An 18,223-nucleotide genomic window follows, 5' to 3' on the forward strand; every position below is an offset into this window, starting at 1 on the left:
GCCAACCGCCTGCCCGACATTTCCCCTGTTCCTTCACAGGGGAGTAACGTGAAAATGTTTCCTATGGTCATGATATCTGATGGTTTCAGCTTGCCATATAAAACGTCTGTAAGTCTGAATGTCAATATGTGTAATGCCCGGCAATACACATCACTCTTCTATATTAAGGTGACAAGTATTACTACTTAATTAACTTGCTAAATCAACTAGTAAACAGGCATCATGCCTCCTGCATGCATTAATGATCCGATTTGCGTCCATGGATGCGGCATCGGATTATCTGCGTGATCCTTGGTGACGCAAACCAATCATCGCAGATGAGGGAATGAGGCTAGGAAATCTCCATAAGCCGATGGAGATCCTGCCCCCCCAATGGCGGTGACATAACCTGTTGTTAGAGATGCTGCAGACTCCCCGATAACACTAGGTTGTTACTGATGTCATCTACTGATGTCTGAGGCTTGTCGTTCCTCACACAAAAGAAACATATAAATATAATGAGCATTAGATCCATATTCATTCATCCATATGTTAAATTCAACATTTACATCATAATTAAGTGTCCCCTTAAATCCTGTTTGATATGTCTTTTATATATATTTATTTTATACACTTTTTTTTTTTACATTTTCAATCTAACCACCTTCTCAGTAACCTGTTATTGTCACAAAACTTCTATACAGTATAAATTGTGTTATAGTTTAGAGCTAGTATCAAACATTCCTTTGGTTTCTTGTGATTAGACAGCCAGCTCTGCCCTTTCACAGCTGGGTCTATAATTCAGTTTTGATGGTCTCTGTTCAGTCTACATTTCTAAACCTCCACACACAGTTTGACAATATGGTCAGTCCCTGCACAGTCGAGACCCGGCTGCTCGTATGAATACTGAATTACTTCGATCCCCTATAGAACAGAGCTGCAGTTATTCACCAGGCAGAGTGATGAAACTTCAGTCCTAACTGGTGTGTAAATAAAAGAGAGGGTTTCAGTAAGTGGAGACCTGACGGTTACCCTTTTCCAGCAGGAGGGAACAAGAGCGTACAGCTGCAGCAAAAGATATCAAGAAATGAAGAGGAAAAAAAAAAGCTTCAAGAATAATAAAAGCATGACAGTCCCTAAGCCCCCATTTATTCCTACCAAGGATAACAAAAAAACAATATGACTGGGAACAAAGGTGAAATGCAATTATAGAGGACACAATAAGTTAAAGCTAGTATTACATTTATTTACAAAACGTGAACATGTGAATACTCCCAATAGAACTGTGCTGGGAAAAAATTGCATCAAAGTGGAAGATCATTTTAACTTGAGTTTATAAAATCTCATGTGTGACTAAATTGCTAGGCAGGTTCTAAGCAACTAGATTAGCTCAATAGAGATATAGGGGTATATTTCATAAAGTGAGAGTTTTTAGAAGTGGAGATGCTGCCCATAGCAACCAATCAGATTGTAGCTATTATCTTCTAGAAGGTGCTAGTTAAATGTTAAGTAGAATCTGGTAGCTATGGGCAACATCTCCACTTCTAAAAACTCACACTTTAGTAAATATACCCCATACTATCAAGGAAAGAGATCACATTGTGTAAGATTTATTGGACGGTAGATAAATCTTACTGAGGGCCTGATTCCAAGATTTATGCAATGCCAATATTTACACAGATTGATTTTAAGCCATTGGGCATGCGTGTAAGCCGCACTGCGCTCGCCAAGTGATTGGTGTGTGATTATGCTCACGTTATCCGTCATCCTGGTGTGTACCCAGCTTAACACTTTGCTCCCCTATTGCCAGGTATGGCTAAGATATGGCTAAGACCACCCAAAAATGCTTGCTAGCAGCAAAAACCAATATCTGATTTCTCCAGGGTAAATCTTTTGGTAAATTGAGAGAAGTCAGACAAAGGGATTTGCTCAACTTCATAAAACAGACCCCTTATTCCAGGGGTGATCACCATGAGGCCCTACAGCTGCTGTGGAACTACCCATCCCAGGATGCACTGCTACGGTTTTGCTATTAGGGCTTGCTGGAATGTGCAGTTCCACAGCAGCTGAAGGGCCGCATTTTGAATACCCCTTCCTTATTCTATCCTCTCCTAAGCCATAATGCCACCTTAACAAACATGTTGTGTCCTTTAATTCTTCAGAACTTCTGTCCATATCACTGAATCAATTTCTACTATGAAGATGAGAAAAATAATACTTTATGCCTTAGAAGTACTGTTCAGTGTACACAGCCTTTTATCAACTAGTTTAGGTTTTGACAAGAAAATTAGATATGCGATAACTTTCATATACAGTATTGGTGGTAGTATAAAATCATGAGTCACCCACTGATTTGTTCAACCACTTCTACAGGCTGCCTTTAGAAAAGAAAATGATAGATATCATCACTTAACCACAGATGAGTCAATATAGATTTCAGCGCCCTGTTTAACTGTTTCAGTCTTACCAATCTGAAAGTCACAATGAATGTAAAACCCAACTGCCAGGAACACTATCAGCCCTAAATGTCCATGTTGACCTGATATAATGTACTACACCGACCACCATGGTAGGAGCATGCTTATCTTTTCAGTGATGCACAGCGGTGTATCTTATGTAGATTGTTCAGTTGCCTTTATCTATATCTGTCTATCTCAATGGTAATTTTAGATACTATTTGTTTCATCTAAAAATGTTCCTGCAAATCTCACTGAAACTTAAAAATGTACAATATACCAGTGTCTTATGGTCTCTATGAAAAATCCAGCATAAGACAGTCATATTAATACCTTTTTACCCATACGACTTTTGTTTATGGAGTTTTGATTATCTACTAAATTCGAGAAAGACAGGTTAACAAAACTCCAAAAGAGTATCCACACTTACTGTACATATCATAATGTCCTTATGCAGATTTGCTATTTATAAATGTGTCATTTGGTCACCTGTGTCATTTTGCTGTATGTTCTATCCCCTATGCACAGTGCTACAGAATCTTTGTGACACCATGGAAATAAAAGACGATGATGATGATAACATTTAGCAAGGACCCTCTATCCTGTTCAGTATATCAGTGGTAATTACCCCTGCAATTCCTATGTTTGCCCACATGTATCTCTTGTACAGCCACCATTACAGATTGCAGAAGAGGACGGAGGAAGATTCACACTTCTGGCTCTTTAGGTAAATCTTGCATACAGTATAATGGACAATTGAACAAAAGCATTGGCCAATCTGAGCATCTGTCTCATACAATGCACATACTGTCTTAGAAGTTCCAATTGGACCTCCACCCAATAATTTTACTTACCTCGGTTTAGCAGTCATCTTGATCAAGCAAAGCCATTTGCTCTTGCATGACTATGGGGGAAATGTGTAAAGTCTTCTAAAAAGTGAACATGTGGAGAAGTTACCCATAGCATCCAATCAGCTTCTAGCTAGCATTTATTAAGTACACTGAATAAAATGATAGAAGCTGTTTGATTGCTATGGACAACATCGCCACTCTTTAAGACTTTGGGGCTTATGTAATAGCATACGATCTGGTGCAACTGCGGGACCTCCTGCAAGTCTTCCAGATTGCCACTTTAAAAATATGGAAAAACTTGCAGCAGTTCCGGCAACAGCTGCAGCTCGCAACCTATTACATAAGCCCTTTCATCCATTTCCTTCTATATCCATATCCATGTCCACAATGACAAAACTACACTTTCAGTGAAACAGTTAATTTTAATTATCTTACATAATTAATTATTTGATCAAAGGTTCTTAGTTTGAACAACAATCTTTATCATAATGAAATAGAAGTTAGTATTACTAAAAAAAATTCTTAAAAAAGTAAGCTGTACTTGCATCCATGTTCCTTTGTGAATAACAGCATGTACCCCTTTGTCTAAAGCATATTCTAATGCAAAATACCTGTAGCTGAAGCTCATGGCTCATCAAATGTATTTTGTGTACACAGAATAAGACACAAATCTAAGTCTGTTTGACAACATTGCCCATCGGCATTAGCAGTACATTAGACAAATTGACCACTTAAAGAAGCAATAATGTCAGGTTCACCATTTATTTTAAAGTCTCGAATAACGACAAGGCCGACTGTGACTCTGGACATCACCAACATCAATGTAAATCATTAGCTCCTCCCGGATAGATTGTAAAACCATAGATACCTCATTTCCTTTCAGGCTCCTAATTTTCAGGATGAACAAACACAATTTTACTAATCTGTAAAACATGACTTCACAGCCTAAAAGAAGCATTAAAACACTTTAAACGTAACAAGGTTAATGAAAGCAGCTATAAATCTGGCTAAATAAATTGAAGTATTTAAGGTGAATGATAAGTTTCCGCGTTGGAACTGAAATATATCCGCAGCTCAGGTTGGTGTCTGAGAAGCTGTTAGTTCATTTACTTTTAATTTGTCATTGACTTTTAGCGCTAAGGAAGCAGCTAGTTTAAATAATGTATTCTTTTAAACAAGAGAAAGAAGTAGTGATAAGCATATTATGTGACATAGTTGAAAAATCTTACTACTGAATGTTTCAGAAGTTCACCATAGAGCCAAGCCACTTTACAGTATAACATGGCATAATTAGGATTAGTTACCCCTCACCGGGAGACTTACCCACTCTTGCGGGAGCCTCCTGGCCATTGTGGGAGAATAGTCAAGTATGCATAGGGGCCATGATTTAATGCAATCCCATTGTGGTCATAGTCAAGTCAACCAAACTGATAATTACATTAACATCCAATCATAACTTGCAATTCATACACCTAATATTCAGCAACTTGGATGAAACTGGTCTAACACATTAGCGGTGTGAGGGATAGTTTTGTGTCCAATGAAAGAATATGGGTTTATTCCGCATGTCATCCAAGTCACTAATTCACTGATCTTCATATCTAGAATTGTCAATCAGGCTCTCTCTCTCTCTCTCTCTCTCTCTCTCTCTCTCTCTCTCTCTCTCTCTCTCTCTCTCTCTCTCTCTCTCGAGAGAGAGAGAGAGAGAGAGAGAGAGAGAGAGAGAGAGAGAGAGAGAGAGAGAGAGAGAGAAAGTCTGCGGGTGGCACTCCCAATAAAAGCAGGTGATGTAGCAGGTGCCCTCCACAGAAAGACAATCGTAATTGTCTCCCAATATAGAATCCCAATAGGCGGCACTCCACGCAAATAATGAAATATACAGGAATGTGATCAAATCATTGGTGGTGATTTGGTCACATTCCTGTATATTTCATTATTTGCGTGGAGTGCCGCCTATTGGGATTATATATATATATATATATATATATATAACAAAAATATATATATATATAACAAAAATATGCAAAAAATGGGGTGCACTCACCAGTCTTCCAATAAAATCCTTTATTTAAATGTTACATAGCAGCAGGTATCATAGTATGTCGACGTTTCGGTCCCAAGTGTGGACCTCTGTCTTGTTACACACTTGGGACCGAAACGTCGACATACTATGATACCTGCTGCTATGTAACATTTAAATAAAGGATTTTATTGGAAGACTGGTGAGTGCACCCCATTTTTTGCATATTTTTGTTCTTTATGGGTGGTTTTTGGACTTCCTTTTGGGTAAGCTACCCCAGCAATTTAACTATGAGGACGTGAGTGTGGACCAACCCGAACTATATATATATATATATATATATATATATATATATATATACCAAACGGCTCCAATTAGCAAAAAAGGAACCAGGACAAGCACTCCATAAATTACTTGACATTTATTGCATCACCATAGATGGCAAGGTAGACATACCAGCTGGACACAAAAAATAGAAAATAGAACGGGTAGTACTTAGCACTTCAACTGCATCATAGTGATCGGGGAGCTGTGCTCTAAACCTGAGTAGTTATGATTTGATGTTGTTAGTAATTGAGGAGGCGGGACGTGAATTGAAAGCTACCCGTGATAAGATTAAAAACTTTGAAGAGATACACATGGGCACCCTGCGTACTGACACTAATATTGATTGGATGTGAGGCCCAATGGATTTATAGGTTGGGGACCCTGTCACCTAGAGGGCTGAATGAATCCCTAGGATTGCATTGTTTTATGTGAAAATGATCCTGTTTTGTGTATTGTTTTTTAAATAACTTTTGTTATTGATTCCATATGATGATGCGCTATATGTTTCTGATGTTGTGCTTTTATTTATGTCATTTATTGTAGCAGTGTTTAGGATAGCCGTATTGCTGGCTATTGGTCACATGTATTTTTGCTTTTGTTATATTGTTTCTATGGCTACCGGCCGGGTGTACTGACGTCATATGTGGACGTCTGTTTCCGGGTCGGCGACGCCGTAGGACACACGCGGTGATGGTGGTAGCTATAAAGGTGAGTTTTATGTATTTGTACCTTGAAAAAGATGTAATAAACATCGAAACGTTGGTGTATCTTCTGCTTCTATTATCCTGATTATTGACCTGAGTGCCGCCGCTAATGCTGTGGATATTGTGGACTCCTTGACGGAACTCCTGCGGAGGGCACCAGGTACTGTTGATGGTTTTATTGCGAGTGTGCCACCCGACTGGAATATATATATCTATATATATATATGAAAAACATAACAATTTGCAATAACAGCTGTCATCTCCTACCTTGTATGAACAGTCACTACTCCAACCACAATTCATTGTTTCTGAAGTCAAATCTTGTATCACAATATAAAGCTAAAAGCAGTATTAGGGCAGGATGTACTAAGCATTGCATCTGTGATGCTGTACATACCGCCAATTATCGGCTACATATGTATGTACCTAGGAAATCGCAAAGGACAGCTCTACCGGTAAGAACTGTCCTTTACGATAGAGGGACTAATGGGTTTATGACCCAGAAGTCCTTCTGGCATCCTTCTGCACAAGTAGGGAGGGAGCTGGTAGGAATCAGATAAGATCCCTCTCAGGGGGCATCCCAAAAAGAAGCCCAAAGGCTTCAACTTGGACAAAGCGTGGTTAGTACATATAAGAAATGCTGTAAATACCCCGAATTTAGATTTTTTAGCTTAGTACATCCCAGCCTTAATGTCTTATGTCTTCTTCCGTTCGCATCACTTTCTTCTACCTTCCAGTCATAAATTACATCAACTTTATAGGATACAGGGTGACAGTTTCTAGGCAATTTAAAAAATAAATACAGACATGGGGCCTGATTCGGACCCACTCGCGAGCGGCTGTCCGCTCGCAAGTGGGTCGATGGTGTGCACTGCGCATGCGCACGACGGAGGGAGCTCCGTCGTGCGCATGCGCGAGATGCGACGAGCGAAGGACTTTCCTTCGCTCGTTGTGTCTGATCAAAGGGGGCGTGCTGTCGATGTTGATTGACAGCACGCCCCCTTTGGTGGGCGTGCCGGGGGCGTGCCTGCCAGATGGAGGCGTTCCCAAGGGAACGCCTACCGTCAGAAGCCGGCCCCACTGACATCACTACTGATGTCAGTGGGAGTGATTTTGGCTCTGATAGAGCCAAAATCACTCCTGGCCTTGCGGTTGAGAAACTCAACCGCAGGCTTCTTCTCGCACTGGCGATGGTCACGATGGTCAAGACCATCGCGACCTTCATCCTGCATGCTCGTATAGGCTGTGGGTGGTGACCCACAGCTATACGAGCGTCCAGGAGGACGCTCCATATTTATGGAGGTGGGCCCTGATTCAGAGCGAGCGCTCTGGTTAGAGCGTCCGGCTCTGAATCAGGGCCATGGTCTGCAGGTCGTCATTCAAAATCTCTACATGTTCAGAATGTCAACATTCAACATGTTGAGACATAAAGTGAATGTCTGACACCTGATATAATGGTTAGAGTTCAGGTAGATTAGGGTTCGGGTAGATTAGGGTTAGGGTTAGAATTATACTGCAATTAGGAATAAGGTTGCAGGTAGGGTTAGGTTTAGGCTTAGATGACAAATGAATGGGAAAGCCCATTGTTGACATTCTGACAGTCAACATTCACAATGTTGCCATTCTGGCACATGACAACATTATGCTGTCAACATCCTGAATGTCGACAAAATATACTGGACCCCTTATAGTATATGTGGCATGGATAGCTAACTGGTATATTACCAGAGAGCGTGCATAAGTAACAATGATAACATTTTTGCATCTAATGTAATTTCAGTTTTGACATAACTGAGGTTGTTTTTGTTAACCACTTGCCTGGTGTGGTGGCATCATTTGCGATCACGCCAAGCTGTGTGTTGCCTGACATGGTTGCAAAAAATGAGACCATCAGAAAAACACTCTGGGCAGCTGCCGGAAGATAATCTTCCAGCAGTCACCAATAGCAGAGGGACCTCCTGGCCTCTTTTCATCCCTGCACCCTCCCCCAGTGTCTGCCGTGCTGCCAATCACTGCTGATTGGGCGACATGACAGGACCCCCCCAGAGAGAGCATCCGCCAGGTAAATGTAAATGAAGCCCTCAGCCCCATGCCATGTTGCGATGTTCTGATAATCATTGGTCTACTCTAATATAATGATGACAGATATGTTAAAAATAAAAACTGTGTTTCAAAAAATAATTTTTGTTTTTTTAAAATATATAATTGTGTTGGATAAGTTATAAATAGTTGTTCTTAACCTAATTCAATTATAAAAAAAACAACAATTTCTGAGCAGTTTTTGGAATTTTTTTTAAGCTAGTTAAGTCGATAAAGCAGATTGTGTATAATATATAACTTATGGAACATGTAATATATTAGATGCCGTGACAATTTAGCCTCAGGGCCTAGAGTAATCTGACTACCCACTCTAACGACAGCAACCATGTTTTCTAACAACTCGTAAACCCATTTATTTGAAGAGAACACTATTTCAGTTTGATTCTACCAACCATATAGCAGCTGTTGGTATGAATATAATTAGTTTCTGAATTTTAATCTTTGAAGGTCACAACCTGTTACACTGTTTTATTAATTGCTTTGTGTTTTATCCTAAAAGAAAAAAATTATTGCAAACTAGGGAGAGACCATATGTGATGTAATAAGGATGTATGTGATTCTAATCACATGCTTGGTTCTTCTGCCCAGAATATATTACCGTTTACACTGAAATTACAGATACAAGGGCACAACAAAAAATTTAGAGATTGTGCTGAGTTTTTTTAGCTGTATGATAGCTATATTCTTTTTTTAAGAACTCAAAAGGCCATTTATTACTTAATTATAAAAATTAATACAAAGATATTGAGGTATTTTTTATGTCTACAAGTCAAATGGGCACAGTGGTGTTTTTGGACTAGCAGGCAAGAAAAAAGAAAGGGGTAGAAGAGATGCTGTCAATACCTGTGCTGATGGAGTCCCTGATTGGCCCTACTGTGACTTTCATATGCCCTACAAACCTCAGATTAGCATGCAGGGGTCACCATATCAGACCTTCTCCATAACGGCGTGGCTGGACAGCTGATGCAGAAACACGGTTTTTCATACATATGCCTTTGAGGAATCTGGTGCTGGAACTGTCAACTCTAAGCTGCAGTAGAGTGGACTTTGTTAAGGAAACTTTTTGTGGAGTTTAGCCTATAGGTTATAATCTCAGATGGTATTAGCTACAGGGGCCAAGCTCCATGCTGGAAACCGCCCTCATAGCTTTCTATGGGGACTGTTTGCCCATAACAGTTAGCTGTCTCAGCCCCATCTTGGTACTGACTCTGCTCAGTCTGAGATAGGACGTCAAAACTTCAGACCTATTTCCAGACTTTAATAGCATTATTAAGAGGTCTAGCACCATCTCCTAGCTGAAACTGTCTCGAATGACTTGAATACAGATTTTTGGGCACAGCTTAGCAGCTCACTAAGCATACTGTGGTGTTTGGTGTTGTGGAATTCCCATTATTTCCAAACCTTCTGGACCTAAAGGCTTCAGCCACTGCCACTCTCCGGTACTTAAACTCAGGACTGTAGCAGTATAATGCTCTTGGGAACTCACAGACCCCACTCTACTGCCAGGTGGGTGTTTTTTTCATAATAAATAATTTTTAGATTCATATTTATAGGAACTAATTAGTAAAAAAGTTCTCACCACATGGCACTTATCCACAAGGGCTTATATTAATTAAGGAAAAAAATACAACTATGTACATAATATTAATAAAACACAAAATGATGGGAAAAAAGAAAAGAAACAGTAAAACATATAATATAATAGGCAGTTTAGGACCAACTGGGTCTTTTCTGATGAACAAACTGTGTTTTTCAGAATTACATGCAGATTCTCACACTGGTGCATTCCTCACAAACACCTTTCAATCACAAACTCTGAAAGGAGAAAAACAACAAAAAAAAGCAGGAGCAATTAAGTATAGCAAAGTCAATTTGAATTAAATATGAAATAGATTTTATGAACAAAAAGAAAGCAAACACTCCCAACCAATAAATAATTATCTCTGCAGGTGTGATGCTGCGCTCTTATTTTATGGCAGACAAGTCAATAGGGGAATCTATTTTTAGGCTGAATTACTGCCCTTCATTATGTACAGTACTGTTGAAATGTCTGTGGGATATTATCATTCATTACAAAGTGCAGTATTGCATGTCTCCCAGCTCTTCGGATAAATGAGATTATTGAATAGAGAATCACTTTCTAAAAATATAAAAGATAAGAGCAGCCTAACGTGGCTGATATTTTGGCTACAACTAATACCAAGTTGTCCCTTGTCATTACAGATGTGTCTTTTTTCACTTAGCACCAAGCCGGGATTCGATTTGACTGGGAAACCCAAAGTTCGGTGTGTTCCATTTTTAGGAAAAGCGAACCGCACATCTCTAATTCAAATCAATTCCTTTCTCTTGACAAATGGAAATACAGAAGTAACCACAATTCAGTGTTTCTTTTGCTTAATTAAGATTTTGTTAATCCCTAAAGCAGTCTTTTGACTTTATCCCCATCAACCAACAGTGCCAGATTTAATTAACAGTCTCATCACATATAGTAGTAAGAGAATCAATCAGAGGATAGGACCTTCGGTGATAATGATAAATCCACCTGTGCCCACATGAGGACACACTGAAAACACTGCTGCCTGGATATGAAGGGCTGGCATAGAAAAGACTGCTGTTAATGCACATTAATTTCCCACAAGTCAAATGCTTTCCACTTCTCTTATTCTACTAATGTAAGTTACAGTGACATTTACAAATGTAACAAAGAACCCTACGTAAAATCTTTGTGACACAAGACAAGCTTATTTTACACTTAAGGACTTTTTGTAACCTTTGAGAATAGATGTACATATTCAATAAATGATGCACCATTTGTATAACTTTACGCACAAACACTTGTTTTGCTAATTCACGCTGTTAGAAATCTATTTCAATCTCAGTTAGACCAATCTCTTGTGACTTCTATTAACATTCCAACCATGAACATCAAAAGGGGACGGTCATCGAATTTATATATTTATGTGTACAGTAGATTAAAAACCCAAGCTCCTTCTCTTTAATGCAGATGCAACAGCCGCCGTGAGCATAGAAACTGTTTCCTGTTTACTGAGGAGAAGGCGTATGCCGTATTAAACTTTGGCACAGAATGAAGAATTTATCATTAAAGTGCATTAGATTTTAAATTGCATGAGTATAATGTAATTAATTGAGCAGCTTCCCTGATGAGAATTAAAAATGGCACATGTAGTATTTGTCTCTGGTAATGCATTGACAGGAACAGCAAAGGTCATTAAGATGTTGGGGACGTCATGCCGTCGGGCAGGGGGTGCCTTTGTCTGGATAAAAAACCTTATAAGCATCAGCAAAATAATTAAAAAATATTCCTAGTTTATAGAGAGAAAAAGCAATATATTATACAAGGGAATGAGCAAAAAAAAAAAAAAAAAAAATAAAATAAAATAAAATATATATATATATATATATATATATATATATATATATGTATATATATGTAAAGTATATAATAAATATTTCTTACATATAGGAAGCAGCTAATACATCTTTCAATCCAGTTATGTTTTAGTCACTAATCACATGACTTCAAGATACTATATATATATATATATATATATATATATATATATATTGTTTGCAAAATCAAGTTCGATATTCTTGCCCCATATTCTTGGCATTTATTTGTGCCATCCCATTGCCAGTGCTCCTGCATCCTGTAGCTTACACGGTCCAAGGCCCAACTGTATTCCATCCCTGCAAAAAAAGATTTATGCAAATCATGCAGTAGTATGTCAGCCATGGTTAAATATTTATACTATTTAATGAATAAATCATGGCTTGGTAACCTGTATCATCAGTTTAAAGCACACTTAAAGGTACAAAACAAATCCATCATATATCCAATCTCAGTGCTCGCCACAGCATAGAGTGGCATATGCAGTCACAGGGAATCTCATGGCGCAATGCGTGTGCACATTTGTGGCACGATCAGCCACAATGTAACTGGGCGCATCAGAATTAGTAAAATCAGTGAACGGTAGAATTGCCTCCCTCCTGGAACTCCATCTCCCTGCATCTCCCAGTACATAGTAACAAAGATTAAGGGCTCTATTCATCATCACATAATTTCTACAAAAGTAGGTGAAAATTAAAATTTTTGCCTGCAATTGTAGAAATTAGGTTATCAGGCCATTCATCAAAAAGGACAATCAGGTGATATCACAAATATCTCATGCTTACCTTTCTCTCCCGGAATGGCCATCTGTCCCCATACACTAGTATTGGGACAGTATTTATCCAAAACTATAATATTTTCGTAGTTTCACTGCAGGAGCATTCACCATCTTCAGATGGTGTTTGCTCCTGCAACCAGCTCCTTCTCTATGGGAAAGAGTTCTGGGTCGTGAAAAGGGATCCTTTCTGATCCCTCCTCCCCTATCCGGCTCCTTCCGCTGGACGCCGGGGCTTTTGTGCGCATGCGTTACCTGTAGGCCATGTCTACGCACTAGATACACTGCTCCGAAAGGAGCAGTGAAAAAATTCCGGGTAGACAGCTGATTCTTGGATCAGCTGTCTCTGCGCCAGAGCTATGATGAATTGCTCCGGCGCTCGCAGCGAGTAGGAATGCTAATTATCGGAGTCCATTTGGACCGTGATAATTAACATGATGAATAGAGCCCTAAGTAACTAAGGGTCAAATGTAATAGGGTGAGAGTTTGGAAAATGTCAGAGTTTAGCAGTAAACTCTCACACTTTTTAAAGTCGGCCAAAGAATTAGAGTCTGAGAACATGCAAACTCGCCTGTTTTTAGACTCAAAAAACTCGACCAATATGAGAGTTTACTGCTACTGTAAACTCGCACATTTTCTAAACTCTCACCCTATTACATTTGGTCCTAAGTATGGTTTAACAGTAGCTGGAGGAACACATAAGGAATAATGCAGAGTTTGATGCAAGTGCACCCCAAATCTTAGGTAAAACTTGAGTCCACTAATAAAAGGGAACAATTTATTGCAAATTTGAACCTTTAGCAAGATGCGAGCAGGTCAGCACTAATAGCATATGTGCTAGGTTTATGTTTGGAATGGAAAGGGGTTGGAATGCCTGCGGCTGTTTCAAACCCTGACAGCGGGTGCCCGACAGAAGGAGATCCCGACTGGGGCAGGTAAGTATTCTAACCCTCCCCTGTCCTCCATAACCCTCCTTTAGTGGTGCCTAACCCTAAACTCCCCCCTCTAGTGCCTAACCCTAACCTCCCCCAGGGGTGCCTAAACCTAACCCCCCTACCCGCACCCTAAACCTAACACTCCCTGGGGGGTGCCTAAACCTAACCTCCCCCTAGTGGTGCCTAACCCTAACCTGTCCCCTAAGGGTGCCTAACCCTAATCTCCCCCCCAAACCTAACCCTCTCCCCCTGCGCCTAAAGCTAACCTGATCGGTAACCTGACCGGTAACCGGACTTACCTTCGTTTGGGCTGGCGTCCTCGGCTTTCCGGCGTCAGGATTAACATCACGTCAGTATTTTGACGCTTATGTTAAATCCCTTGCTGCTCGGTCTCATAACTACATCCCATTTGGCATACATCAAATACACCTATACCCAGCTTTTTAACCATTTGTTTTGCTTCCAAAAACACATTCGCTATAAGAATTCTATGCAAATTAAAAGACCTATCTAATATATCAGAAAATGCTTGAACATACACATAAAAACACCTGCAAAAAATTATTTGGACAGAAATATATGGATCTTTGTGCCTGTCTGCCTTTGTTCATAATTACGTGAACATACTGTACACTTGCTTTACTCGTCTTATGTTAATCTGCCCCTTCCCTCCCTCATGCCACCTTACGAAGTAGATGTACAGTTAGTGTCAGATACACCCATATCTGCCTGATATATATCTATGTGGCATGTTTTCTGGGCATGCATAGGCTGATTTTACTATATACAAACTATATACAAAAGCTAATGAAATTTTAACATGAAGGGGAGAGCTGGTCATGGTTTAAAAGTATCAAGTAAATGTAAACAGCAGCCATATTGTCCTGCAACACAGCTTAGTGTGTGTGTATGTGTGTACGGGATGTGGTTATAATCCCGACAGATGGGATGGCAGCACTTAGAATGCTGGCACCAGAATCCTGACACCTTTCAGAATCCCGGCAGCAGCATCCCGACAATAAGTACTGCCATTAAGGGGATGGTTAGGGTTAGGGGTTAGGTGTTAGGCACTAGGTGGAGGGTTGGGGTTAGGCACTAAGCAGGGGGGAATAAGGTTTAGGGTGCAGGGAGGGGTAGGTTAGGTTGATGCATTAGGGGGAGAGTGTTAGGTTTAGACAGTGGGGAGGGAGGGTTAAGGTTATGGTAGGGAGAGGGGGAGGGTTAGGATACTGACCGACAGGTGTCAGTATCCTAACCCTGTTGCGATGCCGGCGACGGGATTTTGACCACCAGGATCCTAATCCCCGGCATCCCGTACCCAAACCAGGTGCACATATGCCTTGCGTGTGTCAAACTGAAATAAGGAAATTCCTCACAAAATGTTATTATCCTTTTTCGTCTATCTTTTTAATAGACAGGTTTATCATGCACTATTATTTCAATCAATCTCATTAACACATACATGTAAGCTACTGAATGCCAATGGCTTTCTGTAAATTCCATGACAATTGTCAATTTAACAATTTTCATTGCTGGTCATAAAAAGTTGTGTTTTTACTTTGTGTACATTTTTGTTTTCTTAAGGGTTCATATGCAGTTGGATGAATATACAATATGCACTTATTTCTTTTACAAATATTGTTATTTACTGCTGTACGTGGTTGAAACTACTTGCGCTAAAGCGCTAGAGGGGAGATTGGAGGGAGCACAGTGCAGCAAGCTTGTGTTTGCACAAAATACATCCTATTCTAACCACTAGAAAGACAATAAGCACTGGTCAGGAGATGAATGACTTTATGGGGCTCCATTCCTAAAGCTAGACACCAACTGATGATGTGGATAATGTGGATAATTGGTGGCCGCTTGAATTTGGCGTGTTTTAATTATACTTGCCTTCTTTTCCTGAGTGTCAAGGGGTGTTGTATAAGAGATAGACAGTAATTAGATAGACAATGTCTAGATAGACCAGATGTTAGACAGTCAATAGTTAGACAGGGATAAAAGTCAGACACACTAAAGTTCGACATGTAAAAAGGTCGACAGGTACAAAAGGACGATAGGGTCAAAAGTTCGACATGAAAATGGTGTCACAAAATGGTCAACAATTTTTTTGTTTGTTTTTTAGCCCTAATCTTCACCCTAACCCTTCCCTTGGTGCCTAAGTCTAACCATCTGGGTAAGTGCCTAACCCTAACCCTCCAGCAAGTGCCTAAACCTAACATAAAAAAATATACAAAAGAGTGTCTTTCTAGACATTGTCTATCTAATTACTGTCTATCTATAGTCCGGAACTCAGTGTCAAGGAGGCTCCCTGAAATAGTGGTGATCTCCCTGACTCCATGAAGAATCTAGCAATCTCCCATAGACCAGACTGTGTGTGCGCTACACAATAATGACATCATTGTGTAGCACACACCAACTATTGACAAAATATTGGGGAAAAGAATAATGGGATGTGTGCCACAAAATATGTCTACTGCTTTCCCACACACTGATGGCTACATGAGTGGCTGAGTGCCTAAGGCTGAGTGATGAATTACATGAGATGTGTGATGAACTGCATTAACCTGGTGGAAGGGAGAGGGTTAGGGGTCATTTAACATGCTAAAAAATACTATAGTAGAGTGGATTAAATTTTCAATGCACAATCATGCCTATGATAAAACATGTTGCTTTGTCAGAGAGAGCAGTACACACTCTCTTTAGCACAGTGCACATAGCTGTAAAATAGCTTTCACAATCTGCCTGAAATGCTTTATTCAAAAGTAGGCAAATACAGTATGGTCTGAATCCCCCCACTGATACTTAAGGTGTCATCTAGTCACATTATTATATTATATTTCTAAGTGATTTGCAGCAAGAAAATAGATTCCCATGTGATCTTTTAAAGGGAGAGTGTAGATGGATTTGATCTCATTTATTATTTTTATTTAGTATATGCTATTGTTTTATTTTCCTTCTACATGTTAAATGTGACATTGGGGCTGATTTATACTCGGACATGGGAGAAACAAGTTTTTCTCCTACACATTGCACATGTGTTCCAATGGTTACCGCCAGGGGATGCATATCAGAATTGTATGATGATTTGTGCAATTCCAAAAGGTGTTCCTGGGTGGTGACCGATGGGTGGCTTATGGCGGGCATGTCTGGGGCATGACAGTGTCATGGACTGTATTGAAGGATGCAGTTCCTCTGACACAGGCGGCTATATACTGATGGACAATCTGAGCAACCATAGGGTTGCTGGGATGTCCAATGATGTGATGCCCGATGGTGCGGCAGATCAATAGGATGCCCATCAGCCACAGCATTAGCATATAGACTCAGTAGCAGCTACTGCTTTACCATCCACCTCTTATTTACACTGTCCAGGTGGACTAGATTGCAAATTGTAATGTAACTTTAGCATTTGCTACTACCACATACCCAAGTGTAAACTAGACCCATAAACTACTGTTGTGTCCTTTAGTAAACCAGACACATATTCTATCTTTTCTGATCTGCACGCATTTTACAATACATCCAGCTCTGCAAAACGCGTTATTTTGTGATTGCGAGGTTTAGACACAAGTCCCCTCCAACCCAGTATGAGCCTCTAAGTCTGCTTTTAATATACCTCTATATGATGATGAAGATTATTATTATTATTATTATTATTATTATTATTGTTTTTCTTTAAAAATGAGCTATAGCTTTGTAAAGAAAATGTAATAAGAAGAATAGAAGTGTTTGTCTGGCACCAATAAAACCCCATCAAGTGTCTAACATATACAGTACACAGTTAAAACATACTGAAGGCAAGCTGAGACATAATGGTAAGTATACAACCTTATTCTCTTTAGAAGATAGGCAGCATGCAGAGCATACAAAACATACACAGGGAGAAAAGTATTGTACAGAATTGCAATTCAGCACATCAATCTGCACATTTTCAAAGATAGGTATCAACAATGACAAAGATGTAATGCAGAACAAATAACTTTTGAGAGTTGTTTTTCCGTTCATCTTCCTCTCATATGTTCCAACTCATAAATATCCTCACTCATTATTCTTACATAATAATCACGTAGCTTTTCCACTTCCTTAGATGTCATGTTTGGTGTTTTAATAAACTATTAGCTGAGAATGAACAATGAGCTTATCCTGATGGATGCGGAATACCAATGTTGACGTCCACATCAAGTGTATTAATAGAGACATAAAGAGATCATGTTGCAGCTTATGGGCAAACAATAACAAGTATTATGCAGAACTGAATCTAACTTGTCTTGCTGTGTGTTGTATAAACACTTGTATAACTTGTCATACACAGTGCATTGCTGATTTTAGACTCAGGGATACATTGCCAGATGTAATCAGCCAGCCCGTTTCGTTTTACGAAGCCTACTTCATCGAGTAGTTCAGTCTTGCTAATAACTGAACATACCAAAACTTTGGGGTTCCGAGTCAAACCAAGTACCTGCTTGGATCACTGTGTGGTTCTGAGTAGAACTGAGTCCTGACTCAAGTCTTCTCGCAAAGTATGGAACTTGGATCTAAAATCTAGATCTCACATATTTTGGATTGCATTTAAGTCCCTCCCTCATAATTTCAGGTGCTGTGAGGTGGTCATAGTTGACAGGAAATGACTGGAATTAAATTGATGTTAATAATACTATAGGAAC

General features: G+C 39.6%; 1 protein-coding gene across 2 annotated transcripts in view; it reads right to left on the reverse strand.

The window, feature by feature from the left end:
- LOC148500833 (cadherin-8) overlaps positions 1-18,223 on the reverse strand; it is a 434,715-nt gene that overhangs the window by 291,242 nt on the left and 125,250 nt on the right. The window lies entirely within an intron of this gene.

The sequence above is a fragment of the Taudactylus pleione genome, unplaced genomic scaffold (genome assembly GCF_031769625.1).
Source record: "Taudactylus pleione unplaced genomic scaffold, aTauple2 ptg000545l, whole genome shotgun sequence".
Taxonomy (NCBI): Eukaryota; Metazoa; Chordata; class Amphibia; order Anura; family Myobatrachidae; genus Taudactylus; species Taudactylus pleione.